At 56.7% G+C, this 20,152-nt stretch overlaps 1 protein-coding gene across 2 annotated transcripts in view; it reads left to right on the top strand.

Annotated features, from left to right (window-relative positions):
* Window positions 1–3,860: 3,860 nt before the first annotated feature.
* The window catches only part of MID2 (midline 2), a 74,021-nt gene continuing 57,729 nt past the window's right edge, over window positions 3,861–20,152 (top strand). The window contains exons 1-2 of one of the 2 annotated variants that reach the window (XM_064670372.1): window positions 3,861–3,932; window positions 4,001–4,017. The gene's annotated coding sequence lies outside the window, so the exon portion shown is untranslated. Of the gene's footprint in view, window positions 3,950–4,000; window positions 4,018–20,152 lie in introns of both variants that reach the window. The other variant, XM_064670373.1, reaches the window with a different exon arrangement.

Below are 20,152 nucleotides of genomic sequence, written 5' to 3'. Positions count from 1 at the left end.
GCTGGCTTTGAGTGTGGGATGTTGTGCTGAATGTAGAATTACAGATGCGTGATTCCTCTGGAGCTCAAAAATGACCCATGGGCTCTGCAAAGCATCACACATTTTTCCAACTTTAATAAATGAGAGCTGGGACCCACAGCCAAAGAATGCCAGGGAAAAGCACAAGCAGAGTGTGATCCCTCTGCATGCCTGACCTAAGGGACTCAGGATCCTTTTCACTGCTCCAACAGGACTTTGTGAGCAAATCTGCTGGCTGAGATCTGGCTTAGGGGAGTGCAAAGAGCATTGGCAGTACAGAGATGTGCAGGGGATGGCTGAAAGCCTGGGTGGATAGTTCTCACCTGTCAACCCCCTGCCTCCTTACCCAGGTGAGAGTTTCCCTCCTGGGGACCCCAGAAAGGAGTCAGAGCACAAGATTGCTCACAAACAGGGTGGCAGAAAATCCTGTGACCCCCTTTGACAGAGCTGGGCTGGATCGAGAGGCATCCAGGGTTGGTTTGAGTGCAGAGAAGGGATGCACTTCAGAGAACAGACCTTCCTCTCTGGAAATCAGCCCTCAGAGCCTGTGAGGCAGCTCATCTGGCTGTGGGGGCTTCAGCAGGGATGTGTTGGACCGTGGAGCCTTAACAAAGGGCAGGACAATGCCACTGGTTCCTTGTGTGAGGATGAGGTGTCGGACAAGTGGATGCTTATCCAGCAGGGAAAGTTCTGGGGCAGGTGAGGTCTTCACCTCTCTCGCCATGGAAGAGGGCTGGAGCTGGGATCAGGCTCTGAAATTCCAGGCCTCAACATGAGGTGGTGCACAGCATCTGCTTCCATCCCTGCTCTGCTGCTCCCTGCGCAGCAGCAGGGAGCAAGAGCAGAATGCCTTTGGAGAAGAACTGGGGATAAAGGAGGTGCTAATGAGAGCTGGAAGAATGAAGTCATCAAAATGTAGAAAGGAATCGAGGAGAGATTATTCTGGGGGAATTCATTCATCCATCCCTGCTCATCTCCACTCCTGCATTTCATAAGGAGTGGGAAGAGGGCTGAAGAACTTAAAAGGATTTTTTCCTCCTCTGTTTTCCACTGGAAGAACAAATTTTTGAGGGGGAATCCTGCTTTATAACCTCATGTTATTTATTCAGTTTGCATCCCAAGCACGCGGCACAACTCGAGTGTTTCCATTGCTGTCCGTGTGATGTGGATGTGAGCACAGACCAGCCTTGGGCAGGAAAACTGCAATTCCCAGAGTCCCAGCAACACGCTCACAGCCGTGTGATACAGAAACCAAGATGGTCTTTATTCAAAGTGCACAGGTCCTGGAAGGGCTGCTGAGCACTCGCCACTCCGACATGCCTTTGTGGGCAGACAGAGATGATCTCCCCACGCTGGAGTGCTCAACACATTAGCATGAGAAGCCCTACCCTCCCACTGTCCTGCTGCTCATTAAAGCACCATCTGAACCCAATCCCCTCTGTGTTTTGAGCACATGCACAGACACCGCACCGCAGTAATTGTAAATATTTGCCCAAGGTCACCTCTGACACCTCCGGCGGTTAATGCAGGAGCCCAGCTAATCCTGGCACTCATCAGGCTGCAAGCGAGGCTGACGTCTGTGGTGATCCATGAGGAAAATTGTTTGAGAGACTTAAATATTTTTCGTCTCTGAGCTATGGTCTGGTGCATCCCAGCCCACTCTAGACCTTGGCATTGGGTCTGTTCAACAGCTGGAGCCACAGCTGTGCACATCCACCATAGTCCCTCAGCTTGTGAGTGCCAGCAGCAACCAGATCCCCGAGGGCAGAGGAGGTACCAGGGCCAATCTCTGCTGCATCATCCCAACAGCTGCTCCAGCCCCATGAGCTGGTTCCCAGAGTGCAGAGGAGACAGTGAGGCTGATCCCTGCTGCATCACCCCAGCAGCTGCTCCAGGACCCCAAGCGCCCCAGCCCTGCTCACCCTGTGCAGTGGGGCTGTCACTGGAGCTTGGAGCTGGTGGGACATGGTCATGCTATGGAGCTGGCCACTGCTGTGTGGTGCCACCACCTGGGCTGCTGTGGGAGGAAGGCTGAGGCTCTCTGAGCTCAGGGTTGAGCTGCTGCTGGTATCTGCGCCCAGGCAGTAGGATTGTCACCCACAAATCCTTGGTAGTGGGGCTTTGCTGTGACCTGCAGCCATCTGCTTGTTGTTAGTGGTCTAATGATGTGCCATGTCTGTGGGCTGCACATCTGTGCTGGTGCCCAGCCACCCACTCCAGCTGCGCTCAAAGCCTGAACCCACCCCTGGCTACCAGATGTGGCTCTGAATTTGGAAAAGTGGCTTTAATTTCCTGCCCATCCGAGGGACAGAGGATGGGGCTGTGTCAGGCTCTGGGTCTGGCTGGTCACTCACCTCACATCCCTCTGCAGATGCAGAGACAAGGGCTGGTCCCAGGACAGCTCTGAGCTCTGTGATTTGGCTGCAGCTGCCTGGGCTGTGCTTTTGCTACCAGAAAGCAGAGATGGGGTTCAATGCAAGCGATGTGGTGCATACTAACTCCCCTGCTGTCAGACCTTCCTGGGAACAAGCATTCGTGATCCCTGTGTGTAGTGAACCAGGTGAGAAAAAGGTTGGCCGTGGTGGTGGTGGCCTGAGCTGCTTGGCAGCCATGCATCTATCCTGTCCTACTGGAGAGCCACAGTGGGACAGCTGCCACGTGCTCGGTGTCTGCCTGGACAAACACAGTGCTTGTGTGTGTGTGTGTGTGTCTGTGCAGTGATGATGGTGTTAATGGCAGAGAGGAGGCGTCTGTGCCTCCTCCAGCACCTGCCGGCAGCTCGCCCGGCCTCACCTTAAAACGCACCAGGAGCCTGGATGTATTTTCCCTCATGTTTATTTTAAAAAGATGGCTCATTTAGCACTCAGGGCAGCCTTCAAATATAAATAACCCGTGCAGCACGTCCCCATGTTACCAAGGAATAAATTACAGTTCTGGGTTCCCCCTCCCATGCTTCCCTTTGATGTTATTGCCGTGGATACACGTATATGTGCACTTCACACCTAACAATCCAACCTCACCCTGAGCCGGTTTGCTGTACAGAGAACACCAGGACGTCCCTCCATGACGCCGAACCAGGCGGTGAAAACCCTCATTTGATGCATTATTCATTTTGAAAAAACTAAATGTGTTGAAAGACATGCTGCCAAGGAACTGAGCCTCGTCATAAACATAGGGACACACGCTGCCCTCAATCCCATAGGAACACATATGCGTCTACCCTCCCATGGGAACACACAGTGCCCTCCATCCCAGAGAGGTACACGCTGCCCTCTATCCCATAGTGACACAGACTGCCCTCCATCCCATAGAGACATGTGCTGCCCATCATCCCATAAGGACACACAGTACTCTCTCTGGGGACACACATTGCCCTCCATCCCATAGGGACACACGCTGCCCTCTGTCTCATGGGGACACACAGTGCCCTTGATCCCATAAGGACACACAGCCCCCTCAATCCCATAGAGACACACAGTGCCCTCCATCCCATAGGGACACACACCGCCCTCAATCCCACAGGGGCACACAGCACCCTCCATCCCATGGGGACACACACTGTCCTGCATCCCATAGAGACGCACACAATGCCCTCCACCCCATAGAGACATGCAGTGCCCTCCATGCCATGAGGACAGACGCTGCCCACCATCCCGCGGGGACACGCGCGGTGCCCTCCCACCGCACGGCATCACACGCCTGTGCCGCCGCAGCCCCGGGGCGGGCGGGCTCTAGGACCCAGCAGGACCCCGCTGCCGGCGGCGCCGCGGCCTCACCTGCGGCGGGGCGGGGCCGGGCGGGGCGGAGCGGGAGGGGCGGGGTCACCGGGAGCGCGCGGCCCCGCCCCGCCCCGCGCGCGCCGCCGACGCCGCCGTGTCCCCGCGCCTCCAAGATGCCCGGGCAGCGGCGGGGAGGTTCCCGCGGCCCGCCGGTAGGTACCGGCACCGGGGCGGGAGGGGGCACCGAGCCCGGGGGCAGGGAGGCTCCCGCGGCCCGCCGGTAGGTACCGGCACCGGAGCGGGAGGGAGCACAGAGCCGGGCGACGGGGCCCCGGCGCGGCCCTTCCCGCGGGTTTACAGCAAGTGCCGGGGTCGGGGGGTTCCCGCCCTTCCCGGGAGCCGGTGCCCGTGGCGGCTCCCCCCGCTCCCGCTCGGCTCTCCCGACTGCGCCTGCCGGCCCGCCCCAGCACCTTCCGCCGCTCGGCGGGGAGACCCGGGGGGCCTGTCCCCGCTCGGCGGGGGCAGCAGGGCTGCCCGCGGCCTTCCCGGTCCCTCGGTTCGCCGGGAGCCGTCCCGCTGGGAAGCGGCGATGTGTTACCGGGCGGAGCGGGCACTAACTCGCCGGCCCCCGGATACCGGCTCCTGCCCGCGGGTTTAGGGGATCCTGCGCCCTCCCCGTCTCCCCTAAACCCGCCCTCGCCGTTCCCCCTCGCCCCGTTTTTCCCGGTGGAGCGTGTCGCATCATTCTCGCCTCCCAGCCCGCACTTCGATCCCGGCGGTTTGCGGTGCCGGGCTCCCGCCGCTGCCGCAGAGCCGGTGCGGGGCCGGTGCTGCCCCGATCCTCGCCCCAGCGCGGCTGGAATCCGATAAACTCCGGGGCCATGGAAGTTAAATGGTGCCGGGCTCCGGGACCGGCGCTTCGGGAGCCGCGGCGGGGAGGCACGGCACAAGTGCGGATCTGATAGCGCAGCCCCCCGATGCACCGGGGGACGTTCCCGGGGTACTGCCCGCGCTTTGGGGTGTCGCTGCTCGGCTGGCAGCGGAGCCTGTTTGCTGGCGCCGAGGATCTGTGGAGCTGCTGGAGAACGTGCCTGAGTGACACGCGAGAACGGAATTTCCTCGTCCTCGCGCTTTATTTTTGTGTTTTGCCTCAAAAAAACATCCCGACCGCAGGTTTATTGCCCCGATGTGCACAGCTGGCGAGGGCTAGAGCACAGCTGGCAAGGGCTGGAGCGCGGCGAAGGGCCGCTCTGCCCAGCGGGCTGCGGAGTTTCTGGAGAGGGCAAACGGCTCTGATTGCTCCGTCATTCCCTCAAGTCCGGACACGCCGGCGTTAATGGCTCCTGCCCTTCCTGGCTCTCTCCCAGGCCTCCTCAGCCAGCCCGAAACCTCGGCTGAGCCTTTGTTGTCGGAAGGCGGCTTCAAGGAGACCGGCTCTGCCGGAGGAGCCGCCGCAGCCGGGCGGGAGCTGGCACAGCGCTGCCCGCCGGAGCACGGGGCACTGCCGGCTCCCGGGTGGCAGGGAGGCATCTCCGGGCAGCGGCTGGCAAAGCCGGGAGGTGCCACCGACCCGTCAGCCTGCCTTCAGGGGGGCGTTGAGTGCGGGCTCGAGCTGCTCCTTGACCCTCCCGATGTGGTCAGCAGTGCCCCTTCCGCCCGTACCCCCCGCTCCGGCAGCAGCAACCCTCGCTCCGTGTCGGAGCTCACTCCGGCTCCCGCGGGTGCCGTGGGCTCTGTGCTGAGGTTGTCACTGCTGCATTTTGCCGGCGAGGAGCAGACTCGAGGCTCCTCGCTTGGCTCGTGCCCCTGACCGAGTGGTAACACCACCGGCCACGGCACGTAGGGCGAGGGGCTGGCCCCGGCAGTGGTGCTGGAAAGCGCGCCGAGGGGGTGTTCCTTGAGGATGCTCCTGGAAATAGACAGCGAGTGGGACAGGAGTACGAGGAGGAAGGAAGAATTCACGCCAGTGGCAGCAGCAGCTGCTTCAGTTCAGGCAGGTGGTTACAGAGCCCTGGGTGTGTCGGCTGCGATCGGAGCCGGGTCCTGCAGAGCCTTCCACGGCGGCAGGGAGGCCGTGCGTGTGGACAGCCCGCATCCATCCTGCTTTGGAAATGCTGCTTTGGAGAAGAAATGGAGCTGCAGTGGGTGATAAATCCCTGCCTTGCAGAGCCTGCTCCGGGCAAGCCGTGCTGTCCTCCGTGGCACAGGCACGGCTCTGGGGTGTGCCAGCAGTGTGTGTTGGTGTGTGTGCATGTCCGTGTTTGTGAGCAGGGGGGGATCGGCCCTGGAACTGATAAATGACTTATTTTTAAAACTGGGATTATGTTGTCTCCTGCTCATCCCCTCTAGGGATGGAGAGATGTTTCCAAACCCTCACTGAGGTTTTCCCCTGGGCTCTCCGTGGGTTTCTGAGCTGTTGGTTGGGGCCGCTGCAGTGGGGAGGGGGGTTTGAGCCTGTTATTGCTTGGGTCAGATCCTGGCTTCGGGGAGTCAGCACATCCCAGAGGCTGGTCATTGGTGAGACTGTGGCTCTCAGCTGTCCCATCAGAGATGCTGGAACCAGAACTATCTCTGCAGGCTGCACAGCCGGTTCGTTAAGCAAAGCTGATGAGCACTGTGATTATTTTGTACCTCTGGAGGGAGTTGCTGCTGCCGATAACAAACCCCCCCCCTTCCATAAGAAACCCACCTTTGCCTGCTCAGAATCCCTCCGAGGCTGGTGCTCCCCTGGTTGGGGCGAGAGGGTCTGTGGCTGCTTCCCTGAGCTCCCTCCTGTGGAGTGAAAGCCTTGGGGAGGCTGGAGCCTATGTGGCTGCTTTTCCTTGGTTTTGATGTTCTTCCCCCTGGAAAACAAGTGTGTGTTGGAGCCTAATGAGTTCCTAGCTGTACTGTCATCTTGTGCAAATGAGCAGCTCTCTCGGCCCCTCCGATTAGTGAGTGGACACGTGGGGACGCCGATGATTGGCCTCAGGCTGCTGCTTCCAGTGCCCTCGCTTGCTGCTGTGGAGCCTGGATCCCAAAAATGTCAGGGCAAGAAGGTCAGCAGTGGGAGAATGGGGTGTCTGTGTGGCACTGAAAGGCGCCTTGTGCTGTGTGAGGGCGAGGGGCTCTGTCAGTGTGGGGAGAGCGTCTCACCCCTTGGATCCTGGGCGCCTGCCTGTGTTCTTGCACAGTGCTGGAAACATTGGGTTGGATCTTTGTGCCAGCAGCCCTGGGTCTGCCTTACCCATGGGTGTAGGGAGGGGGACAGTACTGAGCCCTGAGCGTGTGGCTTGGGAGGATATGGGGCATGCTAGGCATGCTGCAACCCTGGCTTTTGGGGTGCCAGGGGTAGGGCCCTGCGTGGCAGCTTTGGCATCTGGTCCCAGCCCCTGGCCCCCGGAGCGTGGCCGGCAGCAGAATGGCCCCTTTTGTGCCTCTGGACATGCTGCCCTTTCTCAGGAAACAGCCAATTGTGCTCTCTGGCAGCGCTGGGCTCCGTCACCACCTCCACTCTGGCCCTGCCTTGTGTCCAGGCCCTGTGGCCAGGCAGTGGCCAGGATGGGGACAGCCTTGCCCTAGCTTAGCTGGGGCTCCCGGCTCACTGCTGGGGGGAAGGCAGCCCCCAGCAAGGCCCACCAGCAGCAGAGAGAGGAGCAGGTTGCTGGCCCTCGGGACCGCTGCAGGGTGAGGATGGAGCTTGGTGACAAAAAGCTGGTGCAGCTGGGGCTGGTGGGAGGTCAGACTGAACCACTTTTCATCTCTTCTCTGTGCAGTCTCAGCCCTGGTGCTGATTGGCCTCTGCAGCTCACTGGTCCCCATGTCACCATGGGCTTGGTTTCCTCCCTGAGCAAACAAACCTGATGTTCCCTGAGTGCAGGAGGCATCCCTCTGTCACTCTGTCTCCTGCTTCCCTCCTGCCTTTGGAGTCCTCGCTCAAGCTGTCATCTCTCTCACAGAATCATAGAATGTGCTGAGTTGGAAGGGACTCATCAGGATCATGAAGTCCAACCCTGCACAGGACACTCCGAAAATCCCACCCTGTGCCTGAGAGCATTGTCCAAACACTTCTTGGACAGGCTTGGGTCTGTGACCACTTCCCTGGGGAGCCTGTTCCAGTGCTCTGCCACCCTCCGGGTGAAAAACCTTTTCCTGAGGTAAACCTCTTGTCCCTGTCTGTTAAATTGAAGTAGAAACGGCTTGTGGAGGGTGATTCCCAATGGAAACTATTTATTATTGAAGCTGTTCTGGCTGGGAGGTCCCAGTGAGGAGCTGCTGCAGGAGCCCGATGTGGCTGCCAGGTCTTCCTGACTGGGTGGTGGCAGCTGGTTCGCTTCCTTTTGGGCATTTCCCCTGGGATTTCCGCCCTTGGACAGGAAGAGGGTGTGGATGGGGTCTGGTTGGAATGTGCCAGAGCAGCCTGTGAATGGATGGGGACGCTGCTGTCACCATGTGGGTTAAAGTGCTGCTGAGTTTTTTACACTCAGTAGAGAGACTGAAGGGAAGTGGGGGTGGGGGGGAGTTGTGTGGGCTTTTTGTTTGTCTTTTTGGGGAGCTGGAGTTTTTGATTTTTCTGGGATTTTTTTTATGGGCGTTGCAGTTGGATGCTGTAAGCTCTCAGGTTTCAAAACTGTGTATTTTGTAGATCTCAATGTCTGGACTATCATCTTGAGGGGGGAGAGGAAAATGCAGAGGCTTGTAAAAAGCCAGCGTGAGAAATAAATGGGAACTTGCTGCATCAATGAGACTCTGAGGGCAGATCCCAGGGATGTGTGTTGCAGGAGCACGTGTAGCAGGACTGTGTGCCAGCTGTGTTGGGGGTCCCACAGCTTTGCCCACTTTCCGTGGGATCCTGAAATGAAATGGGCTCCATGGCTCTGCAGAATGTCATTACTCTTGTTTATAACTGAAATTTGTGTCTAAGAGGGAAATGAATTGCTCAGTCTGTTTGTTTATTCCTCATTTTGCAGACACAGGAACTAGACTACGTTGGGGTAATGGCCTAGAAATTAAATTTCACTTTAATGCATAAACCCAATTTTGAGTTGGTTGACCGAAGAGGAAAAAATTACCTTCAGGCAGGAGGCAGAGGCCTGGCTGGAGCAGGGTTCAGGCCCAGTGCAATCAGTGTGAGCTGGGGAAGATCTGTGGGGGCACAGGGGAGGTGGGGATGTGTCAGCCCTCTGAGGTGCAGCCTGCAGCATCCTCTGACAGCACAGCAGGGATATTGAGGAATAAATTAGCTTTTTGCAGTTTCAAAGAGACGCAGAGTGGCTTAAATGCATTTCATGGATGATCCTCAAAGAACCCCACAAATCTGGCTGTGTTGCAGGGCTGAATGCAGTGAAGCAGGGAAAGGCCATCTAAAGGGTGCTCAGGAACCTGGAGCACGGGTGGACTGGAGTGGCAGCACCGGTGTTTGAGCTCCAGGCATGGGGCTCTGGGCAGCTGCTCTGGTTTGCTGCCTGCTGAGCCTCCTGGGAGGGAGGAATTCGGGGCTTTGAGCCAGGCTGACCTGGCTCAACACATCGTTAAGGAGCAGGCTGGGGTTTTGGCTGGATGCTGTGCTGGCTCAAACTGCCCCCCCATGCTGTCGTTGTGATGCTGAGCCCCAGTGTGACACCGTGACAGTGCCACTGGTGGCTGTGGTGCTCATGCTTCCTGGGGTCCTGTGCCCCTGCCCCAGGATTTGTTTTGCCCACTAGGGTGTCCAAGGCTCCAGGGTGTGTGGGAGCTGCTCTCTGGCCTTTGATCAGCAGTTTTTCTCCAGCTCTGGCTGTTAGCAGATGGTTTGGGAGAGGGGGAAGGAGGCACGTGAGGGTGGCAGGGGTCTGCAGGTTCCCATGCAAGGGGGAAAGAACAGGTACAGGGGAGGAAAAGGACAGACACAGGAGCTTCACATTCCTCCTGTAAGTGCTCCAGAGCCCTGGTGCTGGACCTGTTTCCCATGCAAGGGAGCAGACGTGGATCCAGGCTTTGAAAGTCGTACACAAGATGATTTATCCTGATGGAACCTGACCTTGAGCCAGTGCTCAAGGGCAGCCAGGGCTGCTGGTGGTCACAGCCCTGTTACTGTGGCTTTGGATGAGGTGTCTGCACCTCCTGTTCTGAACTCCTTGCATCTGGCTGAAATCTCATGGGAGAAAATGTGGTGTTTTTAACTCTGAGACTGATGAAACGCTGCCCAGAGAGGCTGTGGAGTCTCCATCTGTGGAGGAGTTCAGAACCCAGTGGGTCACAGTCCTGGGCAGCTGACTCCAGGTGACCCCAGGTGAGTCAGTCTCCATTGCCAGAGCTCCCTGCAGACCTCGGCATTTCTGTGGCTTACTGGATTCTCACCTGGGAGCGTGGTGGGCCAGCACAGTGCCCATGCTCCCCAGGTGCAGCAGGAATCCCAAAGCTCTGGATTGCTCATGCCACATAATGGCATTTTGTTTATCTTAAGCAGCTGATACTTGAAGCCGGCGCTGGGGCGCCGTGGGAGCTACTCTGGATGCACGTCCCGGGAGCATCCTGTGTGCACGTCAGCGTCTCCCCAGCCCCGGCTGGAACACGCAGGCTCCTACTCCGTGTTGCCAGGGATTCTCCCCCATCTCTGTACTGTAGTGCTGCTGGCAATTCCTGGAGCCAAACGGTGTGTGCAGGGGCTAGAGCACCGAGCGAGGATCCCGACTGGCTCAGAAACTCCGCTGGGGCCTGGCCTTGTGCTCTCCACTGGTGCCTCTCTGCCTGCTTTGCTGTTTTCCCCTCCCAGAAATGTGTTCTCAGGGTTTTTTTTGCTTGGATGTTTTCCCTGGCTGCAGTGGCTCCAGCTCTGCTCCCTTGTGCTGGAAGCGTTTGTGTGCCTGTAGGAAGGAGAACGGGACAGGGTTTGTCTGGCAGGAGGGTGGTGAGTGCTGAGCTGTACAACTCTGTGAGGAGCAATCCTGCCAGAATCCTCTTCCTTGTTGTGTTCCTTCTCCTTCGTGACCAGTGGTGGGAGATGGCCCTGAGGCCAGTGGGCACCCAGAGGACGTGACTGAAGTTCTCTGGGATCCCTGCTTCTCTGTGCTTTGCCTCTCAGGTTTGCTTTCCTCCTGGGAATTCTCGTGTTTCTCCATAATGAGGGCTGGCCTCTCGGAGCAACAGGCTCCTTGTTTTTATCCTCTGTGATTTTTCTTGGCCCCTGAATCCAGACCTGATCCTTCTTGGTCTGCCTGTTCTCCCAGCATTTGGGCTGCCTTGTGCCATCTGTGAGAACTGGTGGATAGTGCAAAACTGAATTTCTGGGAATGACATCGGGCTGGTCCATGGCTCTGCTATGCTGCAAAAGGAGGAACTTCTGGGGTTGTGTGGGTGCTTGTGCTGTCATCTCTGTGTCCCCTGTCTCCATGTGTGACACATTTGTGGTTTTCTGGCATTAAATCTTCAGCCTTTTTCCATCCCTTTTATCTGAGTCCTTTAGCAGCTCCAACTCGTGAATAGTCATCACTGTGTTATGGCCCTGTGTGTTGGGAAGTGACTGGGATGCTCTGTGGGGTCACCCATCAGTTGCAGGGTGATGTGTGTCACTGAGGGAGGTGCCACAGGTCTGAGGACTCCTCACAGCCCCTTGGCCATGGACAGGATCCATCTCTGATGCTGGCCTGGTGTCCTTGCTGCATGTGGGGGTGGCAGGGGGCAGGAGAGGGGGCTTGGAAAGCTGCTCAGTGCTTCAGCCTTTAGATGAGGGAGACCATCAGCATGGCAGACTGATTTATATATTACATATAATATTATTTTTTAAACTCTTTTGCTCCTGCCAATACTTTCCCAAGTCTCTGGCCAGCATCGTGGTCAGTCCTGGAGTGACCCTGCAGAGTGCTGTGCTCCCTCCAGCATCTCGGGAATTTGTGTCCATTTGTCATTCCTCAGCAGCTGTGAGCTTTGCTGGCTGCCTGTGGAGCCACAGCAGCTTCCCATGGGGAATCAGGAGTGTCGGATGCTCTCGGGGGCGAAGGCACCTCTGTGTGTCAAAACCCAGCCCCTGCGAGGCTCTGGCGTTGTCTGTGATTGTGACAAATACAAAATTGGGAGTGTTTTGGGTTCCTTTCAGATCATTAAAGAACTCGGAGTACGAGAGCAGGTATTGTCTGTGCCATGCCTCTTGTCACCAGAAGCCTCTGCCTCCCTCCGGCAGCCCATGGGGAGGGAGCAGGGATGACAGGAGGAAATTACCTTTGTAGTTACTTGCTTCATCTCCTGAATTGCATCTGAGCAGAGCTGAGAGGGATGGCAGGCAGATCTGCAGCCCCTGCGTGCCCCCAACATTAGCTCGGCTGCCTCTTGGAGAAGGGAGCAGGACTTTGGAGTGATGCAGCTTGGTGGAGCTGTGCTGGCCAGGGAACAGGGGTGATGGAGGCAACTGCTGTGGTCTGAATCCTCCAGGAACTAGTATGGGGATGCTGAAGTGGTTTGGCATGCTCTGGGATGCAGCCTGTGCTGGGTTCAGGGTTCTTCCCTGGTCCTTCTCTGCAGGCTGATCCAGGGGGTGACAGGGTGAGCTGAGTGTTTCTCCTGACTGTGTGTGCTCCAGACCTGCCTTGAGCTCGGTGCTTAATCCCCAGCCTGGCATGAGCTGTGGAAAGCTGTGTCAAGAAGCGGCACTGCCGTGCTGGTGTCCTTGGCTCAGGCAACATCTCCTGGGTGGTTAGGGAGCGAGCCTAGGGCTGATCCCAGAGGATGGGGAGTGTGGCATTGCTGTTGGATGTGCCTCAAAGTGTCAGGGACACTGCTGTGGGTGTCTGTGACATTCCGAGCAGGGGGTGGGACGTGGGGACAGGCAGTGGCTCTGAGCCAGGGGAATTGGTGCTTTTTTGTTTATAAATGTATTTTATTTAGAGTTAAAGGGCAAAAGTGCTCCTGTGCTGCAGTGGTGAGGGCAGAGAGCCCTCTCCAAAGGGACGCTAATGGTTGTGAGTCACTTCAGAGCCAGGGAGCTTTTTGTCTTGAAAGGCTTTAAATGACCTGGGTAATGTGCTGGAAAAATGTCCGGGGAGCACAGGGTTCCTCTGTCATTCCGCAGCGCCAGGAGGAGGACTGGGAAATCTGGCTGGCTTACGGAGCACTCCCAAGGGGCCAGGGTAGGAAAAAGGATTAAAAATTGCTGTGATTTGAAAACAAGCCCTGGAAAACGGGCCCTCTCTGGAATGAAGAGGAAGTAAACGTAGGAACAGCAGATCCCTGGCATCCTCTGGCCGGCTGTCAAGGGTGGCGTGGGGGTCCCTTCTCTGCAGTGACGTGGGAGCTCTCCTTGCAGTTTGCTCGTGGTTGCTCTGAAATGCTGTTGGCATTGCTGGCTGGAAGCAAAGCATGGCTGGGGCACTGTGCAAGCTCTGTCCCCAAACCTGCTTTGGGACCCTCGGTGTGTGGGTGCCCACAGCCCTCAGCTTGAGACAGGAGCTTCTGGCTCTGGGAAAAACGTGACTCCAAAATGTGTCCTTGTATGCCAGCCTCTTGCCAGGGTAAGCCTGGAGTGGTGAAGCCCCAGGCTGATCCCTCGGCTGCGGCAGCTTCCCTCATTTTATATCATTAGTCTCTTTTATCCAGCCAGGGAGCCCAGTTACACCAGTCTGGGAGTCAAGTTGCACCAGTCAGGGCACCTCTTTCTGAGCATGGCGAGGGGGTGGGTGTGAAAGTCCGAAATATCTGCTACCTGCATTGTTTCTGCACTGGGGATTAGCACTAATTATCCCCCCATTGTCTCCACTTCCTGCAGGAAGCCTTGTTTATCCTTTCCACCTCCCAGGAATGCAGCCCAAGGAGCTGTGCAGATATATTTAACCTTGCACAGAGCAGCACAATGGCCTTTGGATTTCCCGGCTCTGTGGTATCTGTCGGAAGCGGAGCTGATCTGTCGTTTCGGGGTGGGGAGGTTGGAGCGGTCGCTGGGTCGGGGCAGCAACAAGGCTCTGGGCTGACTGTCACAGCCTCCGTCCGCGGCAGAGGCCGAGATCTGCCAGGAGGTTGGAATTGCCTCTTTTCCTGCTGCAGCGCCGAGCAGCAAAACGGGACTGAAACGGTGTCGCTGGCACCGTGTGTTGCTGTGGGCTGCAGGGCTGGGGCACACACGCTCCTCGGGGCTCTGTCAGGACACACGGCAGCCCCGAGCCAGCGGGGACGTGACAGAGCCCTGGGTTCAGACAGCCGCTCCCAGCCCTTCTGGAGCCGTTCTTGCTGCCACGGCCCTGTTCAGTTTTTTCCTTCCCTGTGGAACTGCCCGGCACAGGTCAGGAGGTGCAAAGGGGCAAAGCACGGGTTGGGGGGCACAGTGGTGGCACAGGCTGCCCCTCTCAGAGTCTATGTCTTTGCCAGGATGGAACCATGCCATGCAAGGGGAACCCCTCTTCTTTGGTTGAGGATCTATTATTATTCTGTCCCTCAGAAAACATCCCTCACAGTAGATCTTTGACTTTTGCACAGCACGAGGGTGCCTGGGGAGCACTGGCGAGGGGCTGGCTCCTTGCTGGGATGCACTGGCCCCTCACTGTATCATGCTTGCATGGCAGCAGCACCAATACCTTCCCAGCTGTGTGTCTGTGCCTCCTGGCTCTTTCCCATTGTGGGCTTTGCCGTGAGCCCAGCCTTGCTGTCACTATGGTCATGTCTCTGCACCTCTTTGAACCCTGCTCCCTCGTGGATGAGTAGCACCAGTGTCCCATGTTGGGACTTGGTGTCCTGCAGAAAGTGCAGGAGTGGAGAGCCACCCCCGTGGCTTGTGGGGTGCAGACCCCAAAGGATTCCTGTGCCTAATACAGCGCTGGGGCTATGAATGCTGGAGCAGGCTGCTACTGCTCCAGCCTCTGGAGAGACAGAGGGGTTTGCCCTTGGAATATGCTCCTCCTTAACAAAACGATCCTCAGTGCGGGACTGGGGGTTCTCAGTGCGGGGTTGGATGATCTCTGCAGCATCCATCTGGGGGATAACAGCCTTGCCTTGCTCTGGAGCCCAAAGGTTATTGTTCCAGAGCACCAGCTGCTGCTGCAGCCATGCCCTCCCTCATTCTTGCCAGGCCAGGAGCTGCTAGCTGTGGTGGGGATGAGGCCAGGCTGGAGCTGCATTGCAGGCAGTGGCTGAGGAAGAGGGGAAGGACGTGGAGCCACAGGGTGCGCCCGGAGAAAGGTTCAGATCAAAAGGCTGCTGCCATGTGTGGTCTGGCAGGAGCCAGCTGGGAGCAGGGCTGTTTTTGGGAGCTGCTGGTGCTGACACGAGTGCTGGGGCCTCTCTCTTGCTGTACGGCATCGGCTGGAGAGGCCAGGACAACAGGGTGGCAGGAGAGCACAGAGCTGCAGGAGAGGTAAGGGAGAAAAGGGAGGGAGGGAGGGAGGGAGGGGGGGGATGGCGAGAGCTCGATCAGTGGAGTGCTGTGGCAGGAAGGGAAGGAGTATTTTCAGGGGGGTGGCAGGGGGATGGCAGGGCTGCCAGGGCCAGGGGAGCACTGGACCTGCCAGTTGGGTGGTGTGCCCAGTCCCCAGCTGCTTTTCTCAAGGGCCAGGCTGGAAGGGGCTCACTCACATCTGTGATGGTCTTGGGAAGGTGGGGCTGCTCCCCCCGCCGTTGCAGCAGCCCTCGAAGCCACGTGCCTGCATATGTCCCTGGCTCAGGCACTGCTGTGACCCCCCCCCCCTTGGCATCGCTGTGACCCCCCCCAGCTTCAGCTGGGGTTTCAGCCCCTGAGCTGTGGTGGCAGCTGCTGGTGGAGAGGCAAGGGCTGTGAGTTTTGGCATTGCAGGAGGAATGGGATGGATGGATGGACACATGCAGTGCATGGGGAGGAGAGCTCTGATGGGCTGTGACCTGCCAGAGGCTGAGCCTGGCTGCTGCAGCACCAGTTTTCATAGATTATGGAGTGCAGGGGACCCAGGGAGCTGTGGTGTTCCCCAGGAACTGGAAGCAACTGCACTGTGCTCCAGGGACCTGCTGAGACAGAGGGGCTGGAGAGATGCCCTGTCCCTTTTGTGTCCTTTTGACCTCCAGGCCACCAAGGGAGGTTGCTGGGGAAGGTTTCCACACCATCTCAGTGGGAATTGCCCCATAATGTCTCTGAGGGCGACATGCAGCATTGCTGCCTGTCTCCAAACCACTGCAGTTTCTGAGGAATCTGCATGGTGTGATTCCTGCCGAGTGGCTGTGGGAGCTGGGGAGCAAACTGCAGGGAATCCCTCCCTGATCCACCTTGCAGCTCATGGGCTCCAAATCCCTGGGGAGCCTTTAGTGGACACATGCTGTGCTGAGGTGCTGTGAGAGCATTCCAGGAGCTGGCACCTCACTTGTAGGAAAGAGGTAAAGTCTTCCATTACATGTACTAGGATGTCACTGGAGGTCAAACGGAGGAGCTTCGTTTGGTGCTTGCCTCTCTGACATCGCGGAGGTGGATGAGGTGGAGACCTCGTGGGCTTTGGCCAGAGCATCCTTGTCCTGTGCAAGTAACCCAAGACAAGCTCCTGGAGCTCCTGCTGCTCCCTGGTCAAGATCTCCATGAAATCCTGATAACATGCTGGAAGGCTGGCACCAGCACGGGAGAACAGGGAGCATGGCTTGTGTCCTTGTGCAGTTACGACCCACTCAAACAACAACTCGTTTGTGCCTCATCCTGTGCTAGAGTCCCATTGGGATGGATGAGTGCAATGTCAGCAGCTGATGTTTAACACTGGGCCAAAAAACCACTCTGGTTGCCCAGAGCCTCCCCACATCCCAGCCCACGGGAACAGGGCTCTTCATTCTGCATCGGAAGCAGATGCAGGGGGGAAGGTTTTGTGGCATTACCAGAAGCAGTGGATGATGGATTTCTGCCAGCTGTGAGTAGATTATCCGCTGTTTGAACCAATGGGAAGTGTTGGGCCACAGTGCTGGCAGAAGGGGATGGACAGTAGCACAGGCTGGGCGGGGGCAGAGCATTTGGGGGGGCCGGGGAGAACGTGCTGGGGCGAGGGATGCTGGTGTGTGTGTAAACCACCAAAATCCCTGGGGGGATGGGTGGTGGGGGCTCTGGAGCTGCTCACGAGCAGAGAGATGTTATCGGGAAGGAGAGGGAGAGAAGCAGGGGTGGGAAATGCAGCACCCCAAACCAGAGAGGCTGGAGGGGCACCCCGGGATGGATGGGAGCAGGGATGTAGGGAGCTGCTGCCACAGGAAGGAGAGTGCTGACTGGAAGCTTGTGCTGGACTGGAGCATCCCTGCTTGGGTCCATGCAGGCACGTGGGTAACTGAGTCTTATGTGGAGTTCACACATTGGGAGTAATTCTCCTGGGGGATGAGGGGGAGGAAAACCCCATCCATAACTAGTCGTGCAAGCAGCAAGGGCAGAAGTGATCAGGGCATCCAGTAGTATGTTGGGGGCCCTTCCCAACCCTGGAGCATGACAGGAGACATTCAGGAGAAAGGGGATGTTGTGATGGAACAAAATGGTCTCATCCCATCAATGAAGGCAGTGATGAAGGTGAAATTCCCAGAGGGAATGAGGTGCTGTGCAAATGGAGGAATTAAAGAGCACAAATAGCCAGTGCCTGGTGGACTCTGGTGGCTCTTCGTGAGGGGTTTAAGGATGAAGCAGCCAAACTGCCAGCAAATCTCTCATTAAAGGGAACTGCTGCATGGGAATGCAGCCTCTCAGTCCTTCATTTAAGAGGTGCAGAGAGAGCAGTGGGAATTATGGAGCAGCTTTGCTTTAGCAACAAGCAAATTGGCTGAGAAAATAATTAAAGCTGGTGTGGAAATGCTGCTCCAGTATGATGGATTAGGGACAGCAACACTGGCTTTTATAAGGGAAATCCAGTTTAATGGGGACGGGGGGTTCTTCTTTTTCTAGTATGGCAATAAGATAGTTGAGGACAGCAGCTGGGAGATGGATCATTGGGATTTTCAGAAAGCCTCAGACAAATTCGTGAAGTTATTAAGGAAAGTGTGAAGGCAGGAGCGATGGGAGGAAAGGCCAAGTTCTGTTCGGTGTGTTCAGGTGTGCTGGGAGGGAGGAGCAGGGGCCAAGGGATGCTCTGTGCTGACTGCGGCTCTGAGCTTAAAATTTGGTGTTAAATATGCACAGCTGTTGCAAATCAAGCACAGAAGAATTAGGTAAGACTCGATCTGAATTGGCTGGAGGAGCCTGACAGCCTCCCCTCTCCCTGGGGTGCCTTTGCTAGGTCAGAAGCTGTTGCTAATTACACGGCTGGGGAGCTGTGTTCCCTTGCAGGACCCTGTTTCTCCTGAGACAGGCCCATCCCAAGGGGAGATTCAGGGCAGTTGGTTGGGAAGGCTGATGCTGGCAGGGACAGGGGAGCTGAGGGGGGGGGGCTCAAATGATGAAGTGGATCCCTGCTGCTGTGAGAGCTGTGCTGGGCAGCCTGGGCTCTTTGGGAACGGGATGTGGCTGCTGGACGGGGTGTTCTATCCTCCCTTCAACAGTGATCCAATTTTGAGCTAATTTTCCCGAGGACAACATAAAGCGCAGAGACAACTGCTGCCCAGATTTTGCATCCTGCTGTCGCTGCGCCAATTAAGGAAAGGGTTGCCATATTTTATTATTTTTTTCCTTAATGCACGGGTGGAGCAGCATAGCTCTTCTAAAGCCTCATTCTTGGAAGGGGCTGAGCAATCTGGGCTGGAGCTTTTGGGGGGGAGGGGAAGAAAAAAAAAGAGGGAGGGGGGAAGAAAAGGGGAGAAGAGAGAAAATAAATAAATAATCACATGTGGTGTGGAAAATACTGACCTGCAGAATTAGTGTTTGTCAGAGCAGGTCCAGTTATCCCAGCATGGGGCTCTGAAGGCTGGCCAAGCTCTGCCCAGGCTTGGTGCTGGGGGAAACCACAGGGAATTTTGAGTGGACTTGTAAAAAAACATGGGTAAAAATGGGTGCTGGATGGTGCTGGAGGAGAAAGTATGAATTTTGGACTGGCTGCCCATGCCCTCAGGTGACGTACACTGGGATGTCCCTGCCAGGTATGGATCAGGTGATGTGAGTGGCATCTCCTCTCCTTCCATGTCTCTCCTCTCTTTTTCCCTTGGTGCCAAATCTCTGCCTCACTCCTGATGAGCCTCTGAGCTTCAGGCAGTGATGAAGCACGTTTGGCTTTGATCTTGTGAAAATACTTTGGGAGAAGGGATGGGGGAACCTTTGTATCCAACAACCTTTGGTGTAACTTGCGAAGGGTATCCTGGGAACCCCTGAGGTTCACCATGCTCCTGCTGCTCTGTGTTGGCGCGTGGGTTTTGGAATGCATTTGGGCTGGAAGTAAAAGCACAGGCCCCTGTATCCCAGAGGACCTGGCACTGGCTCTGCAGCACCCACAGCTTTGCTCACTCTGGGGTTCGCTGCCTTCCCTCATCTCTTCTGTCTTGTTAGTCATTGATTTTTTTTATTATAATTTTTATGTGTTATTATTTTCTCTCTTTCTCTTGAGTTTTGGGCAAAGCTCAAATCAACACAAAAAAGTGTTTGCTTTTATGTTACTGTGTTGTTAACCTGCTGCTTGTTGTTGTCACAGCCCGGCTTGGCCAGGGCCGCTGACCCTCGGGGCACAAGTGACACGGGGGTGTCTGTAAGCAGTGTTAATATTTTATGACTTTTATATTTAGGGAGTTAATGACTCTAAAGAAAACAGATTTTAATCTAATCAGCTATTCCTTGCGCTGCGTCAGTCCTGGACATCAAAGAGAACATCAAAGTGAGAGGCATGAAAGGCTCTGACGGCAGCGCGGCTGCTTTGCCAGGTGCAGCACCTTGGAGCAGGTGCCTCCTCCGAGGGGGCTCCTGCACCTCCAGGCAAGCTCCTGTGCCTGCTCCCATACTGCCCCCAGGGCAGGCTCCTGTGCCTGCTCCCATACTGCCTCCAGGCAGGCTCCTGTGCCTCCTCCTGCACTTCCGAGTGGGCTCCTGCACCTGCTGCTGTCCCAGCCTGGGGTCTGAGGCTCCTCTTGGATATGTCGCAGGTAAAAGTTGTTGTCCCAGCAAGGAAAACAAGATTAATGTAAAAACTTGGCAACTAAGACAAAGGCTGTTTAAACTTTTTGTGTCGTTTTCCCTCGGATGGCAGCGGAGCTGGATGCGAAGCTGGGTGTTGGATGTGGGAGCTTGTGGGAGCGTGAGATGTTGCTCCGTGGGACTGGCCCAGCAATGGGCAGCTCTCACACCAATTCTGATTTTTAAATTCTTTTCCCAGTCTTGGTCAGGCTCTTGTCCTTCTTTCTTTTTTCCCTTTGTGTTTGCTGGCTGGAGGGAATCCATGGATCGCGTGGGGAGGTGAGAGGGGCTGTGCCCCCCGAGCTGGGGTCATGTGTGGAGCGGGGTGTTGGGCTCTTACGGTGAGGCAGCCGCTGCGTCCAGAGCAGCAGGCACAGCAAGGGACCAGTGTGGGAGGTGTTACAGCTCCAGTGCCCAAGGGCAGTGCCAGGAGGTGCCGCAGTGCTGGCGATGGGAGTGTTGT

The sequence above is a fragment of the Pseudopipra pipra genome, chromosome 13 (assembly GCF_036250125.1).
Source record: "Pseudopipra pipra isolate bDixPip1 chromosome 13, bDixPip1.hap1, whole genome shotgun sequence".
NCBI lineage: Eukaryota > Metazoa > Chordata > Aves > Passeriformes > Pipridae > Pseudopipra > Pseudopipra pipra.
This window is presented reverse-complemented; position numbering and strand designations above follow the sequence as displayed.